Genomic DNA, 16062 nt, shown 5'->3' with positions numbered 1-16062 from the left:
ATGTATTTGAGGTAATGTTGTTTCCCTAAAGATGAAGACAAAAGAAATTTTTGGGAGGCTGGCCTGGGTCAAAATTCCTACCCCTCTGAGGAGAGGTGATGAGACCACCAACATCCCTCGTCCCACACATTGAGGCAGCTCTGTTGAGAGCAAGCCTGTAGGTCAGGAGCAGGCAGGGGGAAGCAGTGGTTTGTCCGGGTTGTTCGTGTTGCTTCAGCAGTGGGGGTGAGGAAGCCCCAGCTGCTGTGTGCTTGGGGCCCTTGCAGCCTATAAAGCAATTCACCTGTGTGCCAACTTGGTGCTGCAGAGTGCAAGGTTTATAGTGTGAACCCTCTCACGAATTCTCAAGTTTGCTTAGGCTGGAGAGTTGGGGAATGCTGATAATTAACATTAAGAGATTTTCTTTGGAATGGAAAGTTGGTTTACTACATGGTTGAGCTCTCCTGTGGACTGATGTAACTGAATTTTGGGGGAGAAGACTTAGGCATGTTGCCTGAAGACTACAGAACTACTGACTATGGTGCATGAAGAAGTCTTACTGACTTCAGACATATTTCTCTAATAAGTTGAATTATAGCATTACCCTGGGATCTAATCAAGCAGAAGCTCCTGTTGCACTTCTCCTGGACGGCATGCCAACTGTGAGATGGAAGGTAGGTTGTGTCCCAAAGATGCTTATAATCCAGGCACTGTTAGCAAGACTAGAGAAAGTGCTGTATGCGAAGAGTTTATGGAATTGAATTGCCAGCTATCTGTGGGCTCTTATAGAAAACACCACCCAGGTGGTGTCATGTGGGAGAAGTTTTGAAATGTCTGCTGTATTAAGGCTTTTCTGCTGTCCCCAGTGGTGTCCCCAATTTCCTGATGTTGGGTGGCTAGAGTGAAAACCATGGCTTCGAATCTTACAGTGATAACCAGGAAAGAGAGCTTTTTCCCTCCTGAATTTTGGTTTTGAAATTAAACTGTATCTTAAGTGAAGAATACCTCTTCAGGATGTCACAATATCTGAGAGTCGTGATATCACAGATGAGTTGGGTACAGGTGTTCTTGGAATATTGCTGGTCCTAGATCCTTCATTTTATCATGGAGCTGTGGAGTCAGAGCAGAAACTCCCCAACCATCTGTACCAGAAAACTTATTTCAGATAGAATTGTAAGTACTCAGTAGGGGTCCAATTTTAGACAGCCCTAAAATGTGACCTTTAAAAGGTGCTATTTCACGCTTCTGCAGTAATTGTGCCTCTGGAATACTTCATTCCTGCATCTCTCTATCATCTGCACAGTCCTGCAATCTCTGATCATCTGATTTATTTTGGCGCGATTTGAAGTTTATGATGTTTGTGTGGTCTCTTGGTTTTCCAATTTCTTTGTTTTCTTGGTAAATGCCTGCAATGGGAAACCACTCCTGATTACCTTGGAATTATTTGCCATATTCTCATCACCTGGTTACCTGCCTTTGGGTAATACTTGTTTCTTGGCCCTTCTGAAAACAAAGATGCTATCAAGACAGAATTATTATTGAAGCTTCTTTCTATCACACTTTTTTCCCCTTTGTACTTGATTTACCTTTGTATTTTTCTTATAAAACTTGAGAAATCTCTTTGAAGGTATATTTTGGGATTGATTATATTTTTTTCTCCTTTTCTCCTTTCTGTTTCTTTAACTTAATTAAAATGCAAGATGGTGATAGCAAGTAAAAAGGAAAATCAATATCAAGATGAACTATTTTAAGCTCATTAGTAAACATTCAATTAGACATTTTGTATTATGGGTAAAGAATGAAAATATTTATTCAGAGCAAAGGTACTTCAATTAAAAGAAGCTTTTATTTTCATTTTTGAAAATCTCTGAAGAAATATGCACAGTTTTCACTTTTTTCCTCCTCCATGCCAAACGTATGTAATAAAATCTCTTCTGGAGTTCAAGCAATTCATTCCTACTGCCCCTAATTCACTCCCAAATAAAGCAGCATACAATAGAGTCTTTCCTCCACAGTACATTTACCCTGCCAAAAATAATGTCTACTTGCAAACATAAGTGTCTTTTAGAAGGATTATTTCTGAAGAAAAAATGAAATACCAGTGCCTATTTAAACACATTAATAGGAATGCAACTGATGCAATAAGAGTAAATTCTGTTTAAAAGTTTTTGGCCTGGAGCCTCACTTCCATCGGTTCTGCTCCTGGATTGTGCATGTAGAAACAGAGGAATGTAGCAATGCCTTACCCTCCAGACCCCAGCGTGAAGATAAGATCGTCACTGTGATGCCAGAGCCTTTGTGTGGCGTGGGAAGGCCAAAGCAGAAGATAAAGGGTGTTGAATATCCCGTGTCTGGTGCCTGGAACATCAAGCGGGATTTGGGATGTGGCTTTAAAGCGGTAATAGGGTGAGGGGAGCAGCTGCAGAGACCGAGCTGGTGCCCGCAGCACTGCTGAGCCTTCCCTTGGGTGCAGCCGTCTCCCTCTTACCTGCAGCCTTCCCTTGGCGGGAGGGAGGGAGGATGGCGAGACCTCTTCTGCCTTCTCTTGGAAGGAGAATTCTGTGGAGGACTAGAAGGGAGTAGTGAGAACCTGAGTGGTGAAAATAAGAGCTTTTTCTTCCCTGTATGTTGTTCTCTAAACCTTCACTAAACAAACCCTACTCAGAAGCTATATTAGGGAAAATGCAAGTTAGATAATGCCTTGGAAGGCATTTGTAAGGAACTCTATTATGGGCTCTCTGTGGGTATCACAGCGGGCTCAGATGCTGTGCCTCCATGTGCTAACATACTGTCAGTGTCCGGAGAGGTATTTTTGCCCTGAATCAAGCTGCCAAGACTTCTGAATGAGAATACCCCTCCAAATGGTGCAGTGTTTTGTCATTAATTCTGTACAGAAAATCAGCAGCGTCCTCGTACTGAGGTTCTTGTATCAAGAGCTTTTTGGTGAGAAGTGAGTGCCTGACCCAGGCACAAAATGCACAAATACTCATTTGCAGAAGTGTTGGACAAGCATAGTTGACAAGAAGCAGTTTTTCAGGAACAGATAGCAGCAACAGCAAAGAACGATCTGCTCGTACTGGTCCAAACTGCAGGACTGGAGCCTCTCTTACCCACCAAACAATCACTATAAATTAATACTACTACTGTGTAAGAAATTACTTTCAACCAAGCTATGGCATTTTAGAAAGGCCAAATTTGAATAACATGCATAATGAGTTTGGCCAATTAATTAGCTAATATCAATATAAAGTGAGAATGCGATGGGCCTGTTTTCCATAGATACCAAGACCCTTTTATATCAGCTGTTTGGCAGGAAGGTATTGTTCAAAGTTGTTAAAAATCATTCCAAATGTGTCCCCATATTTTCATACAGCTGCTATTCATCAGCGAGAACTAAGCAGATACTGTAAAAATATCTGTGAATACTGATTCAGGTTTGCAAATTAATTGCTGAGCCATATTTATGCCTCTTTTGTATTCCCTTTCTGTGAGCACAACTGAAATACACAATCCAGATGCCCATGGAAAGCACTTGCAAGCTCAAGTGCTTGTGGGGAGGGAGTTGTAAATTTGTGCGCCCAAATATTGATGGGGAAGGGGTGCTACTGGTGTGCTTAAGTGTGTGCCTAGGTTTCCATCTCCTTGCAAATTTGGCCAAGTACAGTTTAAGGTTGTGCTTTCAAAAACCACAGATTTTTTTTCTTTAAACTTACTCTCTGTGAATGCAGTATTTGCATTTGGAAATGGACTCTGAAGCTGGGCTAAGTATGTTACAGAGCTGTATAGTATAATAACATATTAGTCAATTGTTATGTTCATAGTTAATGAGGATAATGTGAGGGATGTTTTTAAAAGTTCAAGGAATCTCAAAGAAACGCTTAGATTTATCAGTCTTTGGTTACTTCCAGTTGTGGAAACAAATGAATTGCATGGAGTGAGAGAAATACTGATTTATTTTTGGAGTTATAATGTGTCACAATTCAAGATCAGATTAGGGTCAATTTACACTAAGTCTTCTTTTGAAACTATTATATAACTGAGCCCGAGTAGGTCACTATGTCCTGCTCTGCATACAGAAAGCTCCCAGACTGTGTCTATAAATAAAGATCAAGCTAAACCAGACAAGCTGCTTGAGTCTAATATTGGGAAGATCATTTTGTGCTACCTTCTGCAAATAATTACGCTGGAGTCCAAGCGAGAAAGGAGCACGCTATCATCTGGTGTACGCCACGCATACAGAGTGAAAAAGATTATCTTTGTGCATCAATGGCAGCATTAATAAATAACCTTTCCTAGCTCTTGGTAAACTTCAGGACTAAAATATGAGCCGGAGGGGTGTGTGGCTTTTATTTGCCCATCCCCTTACCTATCATATTTTGTGTTGTGGTGTAAGAAGACAAAATCGGATGGCACGGTGTGTTTGTGAGATGCTGTTGCCCTAGTTACCAGCCTCATATCAGGGTGAAGGTTGACAGTGTGGGCTCCTTCCTTAATCTCAGCTCAGGTTGCTCATAAGGGGAAAGGCTTTAATGTTAACTGAGCCTGTCTTTGGTTTGGGGAGTTGGGCCTTTAACAATGCACCGGGGAATATTTCTTCTTTGTGGCTGTCATAGCTTGTCTGGGGAACGGGGAAGGGAATTGTGTGGTGGGGGAGGGCGAACCTCGCTACGGTGAAGCTTATTAAATTATGGAGGAGGGGATTACTGGTGGGAGCAGGGCTGTGGGCTCCGGCAGCCGTTGGAGGAACCTTTTGTGTTGCAGGCTGGCAGAGGACAGTTTTTGTTACAGCCCCTTCTACGCCGCCAGATAGGATTGCTTCGTGGCGAGCACCGTGTGGCCAGGAAGGTTTCGCTTCAGTCAGGGTAACAGAAGAAGGTGCAGAGCTTGGCTGTAGGATAGCAGGTGTGTGCCAACATACCCTCCCTCCTTAACAGCCCCCTGTGCTGTTAAAGGATGAATTAACGGTGCTGGTCCCACCCTCAGCTCAGCTGGGCAGGAATGGTTCAGGTTGAGGCTGTCATCCTGGGGAGGCACCTGCTCTGCTGGGATTAACTCTGTAACACCCTCCTTTTTTCTTGTAAAGCTCCCTGAAAAACACAAAAATGCTGCTTGCATACCACCCGAGATCTTTGGTGACCCAAGACAGCCAAATGTGGTGTTGGAGGGGATGGTATCAGGATTTAATTGAGAAAGGGAACGCGAGGCGAAATTTAAGGGACAAACAGCCTTACAAGGGAAAGGCATTGGAAGTGAGAGATCACTACTCCCTGCTAGGCTGGTCTGTGCTGGTCTTTCCTGCATTACCCAGGACCTTTGTATTCTGGTAAGCAAAGGCATTAGTGCTCATGGAGCAATAACCCCGTCCTCCAGCTAAACATCTGGGAGATGCAGGTGGAGCGTGCGTTACCGAAAGGATCCGCTGTCATTCCTCAGCTTATGAAAGTGCCTTTTTAATTTGTTCTTGAGACATTAATTTTCCTTGCCCACTATTGCTTGTTTTCAGCCATCCATTATAAAGGGGGCAGTCCAGGATATTTGTGTGCTATCATGACAGATATTTCATACTTTTTAGTGTTCTGTAAAGATAGTGCCATGAACAAATCACCTGAAGATAAGACCCTCTGTGCTTGATAACAGTTAGCCGGAGACCTATAAATCATCAGTACAGTTGCTTTTCATATCTTCTTTTCCGTGTGCTGCGTCTAACTGTGGCTTGCTCTGTTTGCAGGGAGCAGGTTGCAGGCTGTGGGGTAAGAACACAAACCCACAGGCCACATGCCTTGTGCACCATGTTTACTTTCCTTCAGCTCTCTTCCTTGACCTATTCCTGGAGTTTACACATCAAGATAAGGTTTCTTCTAACTGCCAGTCAGGCGAGCTTAACCCCGAATCTAATAATTAACTTGTGTTGTGCTTCTTACATCAGCAACCACCACAATCAATAATGGGGCGAGAGCTGGAGTTTAGCTGGCTGCTTTGCAAATGATGCTCGAGGCGAAAAGGAGCGGAGTGGCTGTTGCACAGCTGTATTCTCTCCAGCTGCCCAGGCCCCGCTATGACAGCCTGCTTTTGTAGATTAAGGAGCTGATTTGCAGGGAGTATAAATCATTGTAGCCCTATTGACTTCAATAGGGGATCTTTCTCTTTCTTCCCCATATGTTCGTATGAGAGTTTGTACCCTTTCCCTTCTGTTCCTGCTCTTTCTCTTCAAGAGCCAGCAGTGTGGTCCCTTCTGTGCTGGAATTGTGAGCTGAAACGGGGCGAGCATGCAAAAACTTTGAAATCATGTCATTCACACGTACAAATTGCAGTAGCTACATACTAGATGTTATGCAGTTAATGAGGTGCGTGCATTCATAGCGACTGGGCACGTAACAGCACATACGTTTCTGAAGAAGTACTTCAAAAATCAATACTTAACACCTCCCTGGCAGAGAGAGAAGCAGCAGGGCCCGGGTTGGCAGAGCTGAAGGAGCTGAGCAGCCACAGTGGATATGGAGATGAGACTTGGTGCTCAGGAGCAGAAGGGATGCATTTGGCCCGGTGATGTACTTTGCATACTCCTAAATGCACTTTCCAGGCTTTTCCTATCAAGATGATTTATAATTGTTGCGGACGGTGTCTGGGCTAATCCCCGATGAGAACTCTCTTAAGCTCCTGACAAATTTGAATCTGTGTCCGTGTATCTCATCAGGAGTGTGGAGGCATCTCTCTGACATGCTGCCGAAATACAAGTGACAGTGATTGTGGGTGGCCAGAACTGAATCAATGTAAATACATAACGTGCAGGACTTTCTTTTAGTACTATCGAAGACTGAAACATTTCCTTTTTAAATTATTAAAAGGAAGCATAATTATTGACTGATACCATCTTACCACTAAACATAGTTTTCTTACCTAAGTGGTGGTAATGGGATAGACAAGAGAAAGGGATGCTACAGAGTCCAAAGTTGTCAAAATGTAGTACGCTAAATGAGGCAGATAGGAACAGCAGAGCACCCTCTAAGACCACATTAAAACTTGGTGGTTGAGTAGCTCTAATAATAGGAGAATATCTCTGTATTTTGACTGAGTACGGATCTTAGAAAATAGCTGGATAACATACTGCTTACTGCAGAGATAATCTGTGGTTTTCCTCCAAAAGTACGTGGTCACAACTCAACAATTATAAATACTCTCCCTGGACACACTTAAACAGTGAGAATCAAGCAGATGAAACTGCCCACTTCAAGCTTTAATGAATGTCTGAGCAATATTAAGCCACTAATTGACTTGTACTGTAGGTCAACGAAGAAGTGAGATCTGCAGTTAATGTCTGCTCAACTATATCTTGCTGAAAGCCTGCGTTAGGCCAAGATACTCAGTAGGGGCTGTGGTGGTGAGCAGCCGGTGAAAATCACAATTTTATACGTTTTAATATGACCACATTACTGTGGACACGCAAACAACATCTGGCAAATGGTGCAGGAGCAGTTATGTGGATGACAGCCCATTTACTATTCTGTACCTAATAAAACATTGAGAAAATATCTGTACAGGACAGTATGTTTCATGGTGAGACTCATTCGAAGTTTCAGGCAGAGCTGTGTTAAGACAATTTGGTCTCCTTTTCTGGTTGTAGCCTGTGCTCCTTCTTCTACTGCTTTTTCACTATCCTGTTGAATTTCAAGCTCCTGTTACCGCATCCTTCCCTTCCATCTTCTTTCTGGGCAGGAGAAATAGAGGGCATTAGCAAATTGCTTATATGTAATACTTGTTCAGTCCTGCACTTATCTATGACTTAAATTATACTTCTGACACCTTGGCTTCAGGGAGTTAGAGTTACAAGAAGCTTCCCTTCTTTCTAATGCTGCACTGAGAACAGGCTTCTAGCTAGAGCAGAACGGGTGGTTTGCATTCAAGTACATATGAAAGATTGGTCACAGTTTTAATTGTAGTAATCCTGAGAAATATGTTGAAGTTCTGGTTTCTTAAAGGTCATCAAGGAACAGAAGTTCTCACTCAGAAATGTTCTGATCTCCTCTGTGCAGTGGTAAATACGGGGTAATTCCAGTGGCTTCAGTGGTGGAAGATGGATTTATACTGGAGCATCTGCTACCAGATTCTGGCTCATCAAATACTTAAAACTCCTGTAATACTGGGACGTAGTCTGCCTAAACAAAGAGTCTTTGAAAGATCCACATCCGGAATGCACCTGCTTTTGCCAAGTTGGCTAAGTCTCTTTCCTAGGCATTTCATCCTGGCATTTCAGCTGATGGTTCGTCTCTATTTCACTTAGTTTTCTGCCTCGTGCGTGAGAAGATGGGATTCAGTCCTTTCAGTTCACCTCCTTTTCTCATCTCTGAAAATGAGTTCCCAAACCAATTGTCCCCGTGTTCAGAGGATCGTGATGCTGTTTGTGTGTTGTCCCTGCCATCTGCGTATGCTGTGTGATATTTTTCTGGGCAGAAGGCTCTTTGCTGTTATACACGGAGCAGAAGGGTCGTGACTCCGGGAGGAAACATGTAGCTCACGCCTGATGAACGCCCTTACTGGTCACTGCTGAAGGCTCGTGGTAATAACTCTTAGACATTCTCGTGTAAACATAGCTTGGAATTAATAAGTGATTTAGTAAGCATGGTAATTGCGTATACAAGCAAATGAGTAGATGTATGTTTTTGACCAGATATCAAGTTGTGAATGCCCAGCGTATAAATTTTAAATATTTGCAACTAGCAGCTTCCAAGTAACTACAGATCAAGAACCATCTGTAGGAGGTATTTGGCAAATAAATTTAAATAATGAATACAGCTAAGATGATCATGATCTACTTGCAGACAACACTCACAGACAAGTGTAAGTATTATGAATTATTCAGCCAATTCTATTCAGAATTACAATCTTTTTTAGAACTATAATTAGTGAGCCGAAAGAGGAAGTATAAGGCACGCTAACAAAGGTCTATTCTGCGCTAGTTCTTCTGAAGGATTAAAATGAAACGCAGACAGTTTGGAAGCCACAGCCCTTGTTTTAGAATTGTCATCTGCTCTGTTTGCTGACAGTGACTTTTGGTGCTTGTTTACTGCAATTGACTTAGTTACAGCATAAGTTACACATGTTTATCTTCGCAATGCAATGCTAAGCTGGCATCTGCCAAGTTTAAAAGTCATAATAGGTGCTATTAGTCATTGAGATGATCCGATGGAATAACGATTGCTGTGACAACAAAACTGCATTGTCTTTATTTAAATCATGAGAGTTTCTAAACAGAATTTTGGGTGGGCTCTATCTGCTCACAAGGGAGAGGATTTTAGTGTCTTAAAGGCTAGCAGGAGCAGAAACCAGGGAGAAATGTACAGCTGGTGGTCATGGAAACGGTTATCAGAATAATTTCAATTAATCCAGCAAAATATATTGTTTGCACTGAACAAAAGAAGGACACAACAGAGTTTAAAGTATCTGCTGCTTGCATCAGAAACTTCATTTCTGGTGGGTTTCTGAAGCAGCCATTTCAAGCCATACCAAGCTGAAATTGCCTTGCAAGTCCTCAGCAATAATGATAGTTCATATTATTCTTTTTGCTTTTCAAAAGTGGCTTAAAATACAAATTCTTGGGAGTTTGAGAGGCTTCTTAAATTTTAAGTGAAGGAAAAAGTGTATAGTTAAAAGCCCTTGTCAAGGCTTTAAGCTGTTAAGGCCCGAGGCATCTCCTAACGAAGCCAGTGACCAAACATCCTGGGAGCTTCATGAGAAGATGGCCGGCTGCTGGTCCTGCCTTGCCTTTGGTGCGTTGGACAACTGGGAGCAAGGAGGAAGGCACAGCAAGTGCACGTGAAACACAGTGTCTTTCCGCAGTCTCTGAAAGCCCGGGCAGCCACCCGTATCGTGGCTGGCTTTGCATAATGCCCGCCACGCACACGAGCTCAGCAATCCCATGGATGGTTACGCTTCCAGGGCTGCCTCCGCTCGGCTGCGAACCCGTGGACTCAGAAGGCTGCACAGTGTTTAGGAAGACCATCTTTTATTCATTGTCAGTGCTCGAAGAGTAAAATAGCGGGCCGTTGGAATGTGGGAGAGAAGCAGGCAACAGGGCTGGGAAAAGTCCTGCGCTAATGCCCCCGTGGCGACGCGGTGGGGAGCACCCAGCTATGTGGGGCTTGGTGCCGTGTACCTGTAAATGTTCCTTACCTGTGGGCTGCCTGGGCCAGAGGCAGAGCCCCTTCCAGTTGGAGGCAGCTGGCCACAGGAGATGTACGCTTGCTTAATGGGTAATAATGGTTTTATTTTTCAGGCCTGTGTCGAGGGAATTGGTTGAAAAGGATTTAGTCAGGGTACCGACAATTACCTGTTGTATTTTTACTGCGTCTTCCCTTTAGAAGTTTTTTCTTCGTGTTCCCTCTTCTCCCATTCTGCTGTGCGCGTGCACCTGTAAATAGCTGAAGCCAAATGCTCTAAAAATGCCAGAAAGGAAATGCTGAAGTAAATGCACCAAAACGAAATAGCAAGGAAAAAATATATATATATTAATGATGACAGAGCAATTCTTGAGAGGAACCAGACAGTTTAAAAAGTCAGAACTGAAGTGGACAGCACAACCAAGCCAGTGGCTGAGCAAAGCACGACAGGAAGGGAAACAAGCTCACGTGTGGCTGGTGTAGAAGGAGAAGTCATGAACATTTACCTTACAACATTGGTAGCTGATTTAATAATTCAGTACATGGATGTGCCCATCCAGTGCAATGGCAGGGTGTGTTTTTGTTTGTGGAAGCTATGGGGACTCCCCTACTCCATCATCAAAGCATTGTTAAATCAGTCATGTGTAGTCTAGAACCAGGCATAATGGTTTGAAAAGATCTTAACAGCGTTTATCTGTTGTGTGGTCTTTGTGCATTTGTTCATTGGATGTGTAAAACATCAGCCAAAAATAATTTACAGCAATTACTTCCAGTGACAGGCCAATGTAAATCCTCACAAGCAGAGGATGACTATGTGAAAATAATTATACATGAATATCCAGCTGAGATCTTTTGAGCCACTAGAAAAGGGTAGTTTGTAAGTGGTGGTGTAACTGGAGTGATTACACATGCACAATCATGTTAGTGCTGTAGAAAAGTTTTAAGACATCCAACAGGGCTAAATTGCAGATGCGGAATTATATCCAGGAATATTTTGTCCTGTAAAATTGCGAGTTCAAAATTTGGTCAGGCTTTAAAAATCTTTTTCAACAGAAAAATACCGCAACTGGTTCAAACACTTGGGCTTTAAAGACACGTGGGCCCTCTGAAAACTGTAATTCTGGCTCATAATATGAGTATCTTCAGGACAGTGCAGCACTGAACTAGCATTGTCATGTATAATTCAGCAATGTATGCAATGCGTATTTCAGCATAGTTAAAATTTCTAGTGCTGCTAAATAAAGATGTATTAAAAGATAATCTATGCGTGCAGACCAAGGAAGCGAGAGAAGGACTAAGAGTCTAAAGAGGCAGGGGTATCACGGTGCAAGAGGTAGGTCTGGAAATCTGCGACAGTGCAGTTGCAAGGAGATAAAAAACAAGTGAAGTGTAATGTCTCTAAATAATCATATCTATGATACGTATTGGTCATGGTTAGTCATCCCGTGCTGAATAATGACCTGCATCGTTACCCTGTTTTGGTAACCCGAAAGGTAGCTAGCTATGTTGGGATGTGTTTTAGAGCTCAAAGTTTGCACTGAGTGTACTGGTTTTGTACTGTAGTCATGGGAACTCTCGGTCTTCAAGCACTATGTGTAATGAATAATATATTATGAGACTATTCACTAAGATTTCTTGTGTGCTATAATATTAACAATTTCCCACATGTGGGATTCATATTCATCCTTCTGTGTATTGAAGGATAGCATAAGTAGATGTCTATTGTGCAGCAAACACACTCTGATGTAGTACTTATTAAAATTATTTCCAGATCATGCAGACTGCAGGCATAAAATACCTCCTAATCTCGTAACATTATTAATGAAATAAAAGTGTTGTGCATTACTCACAAGGAGAATTTAAAAACAAGCTCCACATTTAAGTGACAGATTCCATAAAAGTCCGTATCCAGAGGCTGGCAGCAGTGTGGGCTAAGACTGGCCATGCTGTGTATTGTGCTCCGCTTGGTGGATGTGGTGCCATAAATTGTAGACAGGTCCTGAAGGACCATGAAGCACATTGCTAGGCAGCTGTGGTCTCCAGTTCTTGGGCACATTTTCAAGTCTTGGCATGCCGAAGTATTAATTTCTGATTGAGATAATGTAGCACACAGCCCTTGAGTTTAATATGCAGAAGTAATTGTTTCTACAGGAGATGACTGAATCCCCGGCTAATGGATTGAGTGGGTGTGCGAGTGGGCCAGGTTGATTTGATATGTGGTTTGGTCTTGGGTGAGTGATGGGGTCTTGGCTGGTTAACTTCAAATACAGGCTCTCCTCATGCTGGTTCAGGGGTAGGGGCTGCTCTCTGCATGTTCACTTGTGCCCAAGGACAGAGCCGACACACAAGACTGATCCTCACAGGTCTGAGGATTGGTTGGCACAGTGGGTGGAGGAAGGTCGTAAGAGTTTATCCTGTCACAGTAGGGCAGTACCCACGCACTTCTCTCTGCTTAATACACTTGACCCCCTTTTACTTTAGCACCATGTTCTGGGGCCTTAGAGGAAGGCTTGCACTTGAACACTGACCTGGGCATGGTGTGCCAACACAGATCTCTTCCATCTGACACCTTTTAGTAGAATTGTGGAAAGTTACTGTGAATAAGCATAATGGAGAAAGATTTTTTTTTTTTTTGCAAGCATTATGTTGGGTTTCACCTCTTACAATTTAAGAGCCAGATTTTATGCCCTTTACATCTCTGTGGTTCAGGTAACAGCATATAGGCAGTCATTTCCTTTTCTGAAAAGTGCCCTGGACTTTTTACGAAAGTTTTTGGAACTCGATTGTTGGATGGGATACAGCTCTTGAATGAATAACAGATTATGCTGATGTCTTGATACCATTTTTGTGGTCCTGTAAATCACTGTGACTTTTATAATGCCCTCTAACTCAAATGTAAATTTGCTCCTGTAGATACTTTACCCTGACCACGTTTGCTGAAGCTGGCATTGCTTTCAATACTGATGTAGAGGAGTATGTGCGGCTGCATCATTCCCTGCTCTAAATGTATCCTACAGATAAAGAGTCCCATTAAGTTACTCTTGGCTCTGCTTCATACGGACATTATTCAAACACTTCATGAAGCTGGACTGCAGAAAAAGTGCCTAAACCTGGTACTCCTTTGTTACAGCAGCTTTCACAGAGGCAGGGCTTCCCTGTAGAGGCTCCCAGCAAAAGGCTGTGCAAGGATGCCTATGGAAAAATAGTAGGGTTTGGGGTTTTTTGGTATGATCGAATACAATTTATATAGGGCAGAGGCCATAAATAATCAAGAGATACATGCAGCACTACTTCCACAGCTTGTACTGGCGGAGATCTCTGGTGATGTTGATGCATATGTTCACAGGTCTTTCACTTAGAGTACTGCCAGTCATACCTTGTTTGAGTCACAGTAGATGGAGACTTCCCGTTGTTGATGTGACAGTGGGGAACGTTTTTCCACAATTTTTTTTGCATTCTTTGGAGATTAGCAATGCAATCACACCAAGAAGTAGGTTTTCAAATGGGCGTATCTGACAATCAGAAACAGATTGAATTTATAAGACACGTTTGTGTGCTCATATTTGTTTTTTGTGGACTGCAGATGTGCTCCCAATGTCAGTAGGTGTGTGTAGACGTTATCACCGACTTGTGAAAAACAAAGTCTGTTTGATGCCGGTAAATAGATCGCCTGGCGAATATTGCGGTGCTGATTCAAAATGAGGCTCTGAATGTGCAGTTACTGTCCCTTGCTTAAACATCTCTTTAGTAGCAGAGCAACGTCAGGCATTTTCTCATACTGTTGAGAAATCCTGCCGTGGGGAAATCAGTCATAGTTCAGATGAGACCAATTACTTCATTGCAGAGATTAATTGCAAGTGCAGGAATGGCGAGGAATGGAGGCTAGGACGATGCTTTCTGCTTCAAGTTGCATGCGACTGACTGTAAGGCAAGGAGGAGGGTATGGCTGTTATGTGACTTTATTGCAGGATTTGAGTTGTTGCAATGTATGGTTTGGGAGCAAAAAGAAGAAAGGTGACTTTAAAGGCCTTTGGGATGTTGAGCACTTTATTGTTAGTGGATGTGAAGCGAGCTAATTTAGAGAGCAGCAGCGTTTTCATGCTTATTTCACAAACTCAAGGACGCAATGCACAGACATGGTCGTTCTGTTGTCTGCCATCTAATGGCCAGACAAAGCAAAAGTAACCTGGTTTCAGCCTGTGGTCTATGAATCACTGGGGATTCTGGAGCAAAATACAGATAAAAATAAACAAATGCAAGCTTCTGCTCAAAAGTTTAAATGTGTTACACTGGGGCATAGAACACCATTAAAAATCACTTGATGCCACAGTAGAAAATTGCTAAAAGCTAGTAAAGAATTCCATCTTTGCCTGGCAATATATTGTTTTTAAACGGTGCATGTCCTAAAGCAAATATCAATCTCTGTGTGAATGAAAGCTCATAATTTGAGACATTTTAGTTTTCCTTTTATTTTCTTTTTGAGCGGGTGAATAACTCTGTTCCTCTTTCTTTTCCCCGGTTTCCCCCTCCACTGATATGCATGCCCCCGTTCTTTTATTATAATGCACAGTAGAGAAGATCTCTCACCGGTGGGGAATGTTAACACACACCTATGCCTTTCCCTCTCGGGCAGACCACAATGGCATCTGCAATAACTGACACCAGTTCCACCGCACGGAGAAAGTGCTTGAGGTAAATCTCTGCGAGAATAACAAAGCAGAGATGGGGAGATGTTCTGGTTTAATATCCGCTCCATCTTCCTTATCTATATTAGAAACGTCTGTCACTAAGGATGTCTGAGTAGAGCTGAAATTATGAAGCACCTTCCAGATTCCTTTATCTCCTGGAGCAACATTAATACTTATAACTAATAAAGGATACTGGGTGAAGGAAACTCCATTGTTTGCCTGTGCTGGTGCATTTGTTTAGGAAACATGCCTTTTAATTCCATAATGTTATTTGAAATGCCTTCATCTGCTCTGAGAAAATAGCCACTTTTGTTATTCTTTGTGAAACAGAAGCTGAAGATAGCAGGCTTGCTCACAAAAGCCCTGATTTGAGTATGCTAATGTTAATTTAAGCATTTAGTTGCCAAATTTTCTTGTGACGAATTTTTTTGTAGTGTGCACATGTAATATTTGTATATCCATTATTCCCCATGTTTCTCTGATTCACAGGCACTGAGTAAATATTGTCTTTGATTATGATCTACAGCAGAAGTCAAACAAGACACCATAAAATGGGACTCCTGTTCCTAGACAAAAATCTCCTTTTTCCTCTGCCTTTCCCTGGGAATCCAGGGGAACTTATTTCCACACCCAAAGGGCTTATGAACTTCCTTTTTTTTGGTTGATACTTCCAATCTAAATATTACAGATTAATGGTAGTTTCTAATATGGCATCTGGTTTAAGTAATGCTGTGGGTGAATAAATTCCTCTCTCCTTGTAGCTCTGCTGTTTTGAATGCAAATGGTGCAAATAGATGTTACCTCCCTCGATAGGAAATGGTGAGCAATGGAACACTTAAAAATAAATTTCTGAGTAATAAAACTGTGCCAATAGGAAAAATTTCATGCCTTATCTCTTAGAACATCATCGGGGAGGGAAAGCGGATGGAAACCCTTAACTATTTTTGTGAAATGCTGAAAACAAGATCTGATAAATGTGTTTTCCGATGTTCTAACCTAAAGCAGAAGGTGAAATGCATTACTTTAAGTGAGGTACTGTGGGTGTGTGAAATTCATTAAAACCCAGTGAAACATCCCACTTTGCAAAAACAAACCTATCAGTTGGCTACCACCTACCGTAGTGGTAACTTCACTGAGGCAGCAAGGTAGGAAAAGTTGCAGGTAAGCCCTATAGCGATGGCTTAAAGTCTTTTCAATAGGCTGGTGGCTTCACGGCTGCTCTTCCTAAAAACAGGGACTTG

At 42.3% G+C, this 16062-nt stretch overlaps 1 protein-coding gene across 14 annotated transcripts in view; it reads left to right on the top strand.

The window, feature by feature from the left end:
• LOC310905406 (uncharacterized protein) overlaps window positions 1-16062 on the top strand; it is a gene marked incomplete at its 5' end in the record, with an annotated part of 392143 nt that overhangs the window by 149901 nt on the left and 226180 nt on the right. The window contains one exon of one of the 14 annotated variants that reach the window (XR_014588998.1): window positions 36-653. The exons of the other annotated variants lie outside the window; for them this stretch is intronic. Of the gene's footprint in view, window positions 1-35; window positions 654-16062 lie in introns of those variants that run through there. 14 annotated transcript variants of the gene reach the window in all.

This window comes from Anser anser, assembly GCF_964211835.1.
Source record: "Anser anser genome assembly, chromosome: 11".
In the NCBI taxonomy this organism is placed as follows: Eukaryota; Metazoa; Chordata; class Aves; order Anseriformes; family Anatidae; genus Anser; species Anser anser.
The sequence above is the reverse complement of the archived record's forward strand: the minus strand, read 5'-3'. Positions and strand labels throughout refer to the sequence as shown.